The 4,443-nt window shown below is 41.8% G+C and overlaps 1 pseudogene; it reads left to right on the top strand.

Moving 5' to 3' along the window:
- Positions 1-233: 233 nt before the first annotated feature.
- The window catches only part of LOC121030342 (tissue alpha-L-fucosidase-like), a 64,259-nt pseudogene continuing 60,049 nt past the window's right edge, over positions 234-4,443 (top strand).

The raw sequence follows: 4,443 nt of genomic DNA, 5'->3' as shown, positions 1-4,443 counted from the left end.
TTTATGGGTTGGAAAACTCAACATAGACAAGACGCTGATTCTCCCCAAACTAATCTATAGATGGAATGCAATTATAATAGAAATTCCAGCAAGAATATTATAGACATCAGTAAGCAATTTAAAAATTTATGTGGAAAGAGAAAAGAAGTAGGAGAGCTAAAATGACTTTAGAAAATACTACACTTGGAGTAATCCCACTGGTCAGTTTTAAGACTCACTCTCAAGCTATAGTAATGAGGACCGTGGTGTTGGTGAAGAGGCAGACCCACACATCAGTGGGACAGGATGTGGATGCAGAAATAGACCCACTCACATACGAACACGTGATTTCTGACAAACTGGAAGGTGATTAAATTGAGAAAAGACAGTCTTTTCAACAAATGATGAAACAATTGGACATACATAAGCTCAAAAAGAACCTGAATCTCAACTGTATGCTTTTTTTAAAAAAAAAAAAGTAATGAACATGAGTAACAGATCTAAATGTAAAACACAAAATTATAAAAATCTCAGAAAAAAAACATAGGAGAAAATCCCCATGAGCTGGGTTAAACATGTACACCTATTCGAGGGACTAAGAAAAGAATTCTGGCAACAGCCAGTCCTGGAGAGGATGTAGAGGAACTTAACTGTCATACGTGGCTGGTGGGCATTCAGAATATACTCCGGAGAGCAGTTGGGAGTTTCTTAACGTTAATACATTTATCGTGTAACCCAGGAATCCCACTCCTGGATATTTACTCGAGAGGATGGAAAGTTACGCTCACACAAAACCGACTTCCATACATAATCGCCAAACTGGGAACGATCCAAATAACCCTCAAACAGGGAATGGGAAAACAAACTGGCACAGCCATGTAATGGCATACTCCTCAGCACGCAGAGGAGTGAACTGATTGATACATGAGGCAGGATGGTTGAATCTCAAAGGCAGCATACTGAATGAAGGAAGGCAGTCTCAAAAGGCTGCATACTGTATAATTCCATTTATATAGCCTTCTCGAAAACATAAAAACTATGGTGATGGAGAGAAAAACAACCAAAGGTTGCCAGGCATTATGGGTGGGACAGGACAGCACCAAGGAGTTTCTCATGGTGACGAAGCTGTTCTGTCTCCCGATTGTGGTGGTGGTTACACAAATCTATACATGCATTCAAATTCCTGGAAATATATGCCCCAATTTTGCTGTATGATGATTTAGGAAATAGACATCTTTCGGAAGTATCCAGAGCGAGTTTTGTCTGATTCCAGAGTTTATATTTTTAAATTCTAAATGTTGCCTTAGAAATCTTCAAATGAGGGGTGCCTGGGTGGCGCAGTCGGTTAAGCGTCCGACTTCAGCCAGGTCACGATCTCACGGTCCGGGAGATCGAGCCCCACGTCAGGCTCTGGGCTGATGGCTCAGAGCCTGGAGCCTGTTTCCGATTCTGTGTCTCCCTCTCTCTCTGCCCCTCCCCCGTTCATGCTCTGTCTCTCTCTGTCCCAAAAATAAATAAACGTTGAAAAAAAAATTAAAAAAAAAAAGAAATCTTCAAATGAGTGGATAGACATTTGAAATTCACTTCAAATCAATGAATGCACATGTTTATTATCAACATTGAATGAATGACACAGTGAACAATATGGGCCATCAAAAGGTTAGAACTGTCTATATAATAACTACTTTCATATTTAGATCAGAAGTCCAGGTAAAGCATCTGCAGTTGTCTGGGCTCCGTTCAGCACTTAGGGTACAATTGATTTCAAAGTTACCTTGTACTTTGACTCTGTCTTTTCTTCATCTCCCTAACTTCTGTCTAGGTCTAGCCACTCACTTCCTCTTATGTGGAAGACTGCAGAAATGTGTTTCCCAGTCTCCAAGCCTCCATGCCTCTCTCTGCCAAACCCATCCTCCACAGCGCTGCCAGAGAAACCTTTCTAAATCTGACCTTGCCATGCACCTGCTTGCTGAATAAACTCCTTCAGAGGGAGTGTAAAGCCTTTCATGATCTGCGTTTTGCCTTCTTCTCGGCAACTGCTCTCCAATGTGTGTCCTGTGTGTCCTAGCCTTATTGAACAATTTCAACCTTTTTTTTGGTATCCTTTTTCACTCTTCTTTGCTTGGTTAGCTCCAGCTCCTGTTTTAACATCCAATTCTCTGAAGGCTTCCCTGATATCCAGACTGGCATATATACCCCTTCTCTGAAGTTCCAGAACAGCCTGAGTTTGCCTGTGCATGGCCTGTACAGTAATGGATTATAACCATCTTTTCTTTCATCTGCCCTTATTAGATTGTGAGGCCTAGATCAGGGACAATGATTTCATCCCATACCTCCAGTCCCTAGCACATGGTAGGAGCTCAATAAATATTTATTTATTTATTTATTTATTTATTTATTTATTTATTTATTTGATAAAAGTGAACTAAAGCCACCCTCATTTTGGGTAGCGGATAACGTATAAATGAACAAAGAAATACAAGTAAAAGACTGCACTATCAACGCTTTGCATGAGGCGATAATGGTTTATTCCAAATAGCCATGAATATCAGTATGACCAAAATAACGGTTTCCTCCCGTGTAGAAGAGTATGGCAGGGCTGCTGGCTTCACAAACAGCGGGGCTTGGGGACACAAGGACAGGAGGAGTAGGCAGGCCTGGGCTAGGGAGTGAGAGTCAGATCTCTGCCCTCGTGGAGAGCAGAAGTAGAGGGTCATGAGGGGAGCGAGGTGCCTGTCCCTGGGGATTTCAAATAAGTGGTTCTCTTCTTCGAGCCTGGGAGTCAGGATGGGTGCTGCAGAGACCTGGCACCTATGGAAGCCGCCAGACCCTGACTTCCTCAGAGGAATTCGCCTTGAGAGGAAGCCCCGAAAACACAAAGTAACCCCTGTTTCTGTAATCATGATTTCACGAGTCCAGTTTGAGTGTGCTGAGGAGAAGGGGTGAAAAGACGGTTAGGGGTCGTGTATGACAATGGGGGCAAACTCCACACATCACTCACCCGTCTGCTCTACTTGTGTATCTTTCTCTAACGAGACAGACTGTTACTTTTTCTGCTTTAGAACCCATGCTTTTACAATAAATTTTTGATTTACATCAGGAAAATCTATTATATGGCCTATTGTTCTGTAAGTTTTGACAAATGCGTGGGTCGTGTAAACACCACCACAATCAAGTTATCAAGTGGTTTCATTACCCCACACCCTCTAATTACCTCGTGCTACTCCTTTGTTCTCAAACCCTTCCCCATTGTCAATCTCTTGTATCCTTTGATCTGTTGTTTGTCCTTGGAGTTTTGCTTTCCCAGAGTATCAAGTAAATGAAATTATACAGTAGGTAGCCTTTTAAAAACCCTGGGTTGGGCGCCTGAGTGGCTCAGTCGGTTAAGCCTCCACGTTCAGCTCAGGTCATGATCTCCCTGTTTGTGGGTTTGAGCCCCGCGTTGGGCTCTGTGCTGACAGCTCAGAGCCTGGAGCCTGCTTTAGATTCTGTGTCTCCCTCTCTTTCTGCCCCTCCCCTGCTCATGCTCTCTCTCTCTCTCTTAAAAATAAACGTTAAAAAAAATTTAAAACACTGGCTTCTTTTACTCTGCACAGTGCATTTGACTTCACCTACATTGTTGCATGTAACAATAGTGTTTGGGGCTGAATTGTGTGCCCCTCCCCTATTCATATACTGATATCCTAACCCCAGCACCTCAGCATAAGACACAGATGAGATCCCTTCCTTGATTTCTACCAAAAGAAAAGAAATCCATGACTATTCAGTACACTTAACTTGAGATTTTGGGGACACGGAAGGGGTTTACATCACAGCAAAGTGAATAACCTCAAGTTGAATTTATTCATTTCCTTCTTTTTTTTTGTGGTTTATTTTTTTTTATTTTTTTTAACTATACAAATGTCTTTATTTTTTTATTTTTTTTGTTATTTATTTTTTTTTATTTATATATGAAATTTATTGTCAAATTGGTTTCCATACAACACCCAGTGCTCATCCCAAAAGGTGCCCTCCTCAATACCCATCACCCACCCTCTCCTCCCTCCCACCCCCCATCAACCCTTAGTTTGTTCTCAGTTCTCAACAGTCTCTTATGCTTTGGCTCTCTCCCACTCTAACCTCTTTTTTTTTTTTTTCCTTCCCCTCCCCCATGGGTTCCTGTTAAGTTTCTCAGGATCCACATAAGAGTGAAACCATATGGTATCTGTCTTTCTCTGTATGGCTTATTTCACTTAGCATCACACTCTCCAGTTCCATCCACGTTGCTACAAAAGGCCATATTTCATTTTTTCTCATTGCCACGTAGTATTCCATTGTGTATATAAACCACAATTTCTTTATCCATTCATCAGTTGATGGACATTTAGGCTCTTTCCATAATTTGGCTATTGTTGAGAGTGCTGCTATGAACATTGGGGTACAAGTGCCCCTATGCATCAGTACTCCTGTGTCCCTTGGATAAAG

The sequence above is a fragment of the Herpailurus yagouaroundi genome, unplaced genomic scaffold (genome assembly GCF_014898765.1).
Source record: "Herpailurus yagouaroundi ecotype Mexico unplaced genomic scaffold, PumYag 140, whole genome shotgun sequence".
In the NCBI taxonomy this organism is placed as follows: Eukaryota; Metazoa; Chordata; class Mammalia; order Carnivora; family Felidae; genus Herpailurus; species Herpailurus yagouaroundi.
This window is presented reverse-complemented; position numbering and strand designations above follow the sequence as displayed.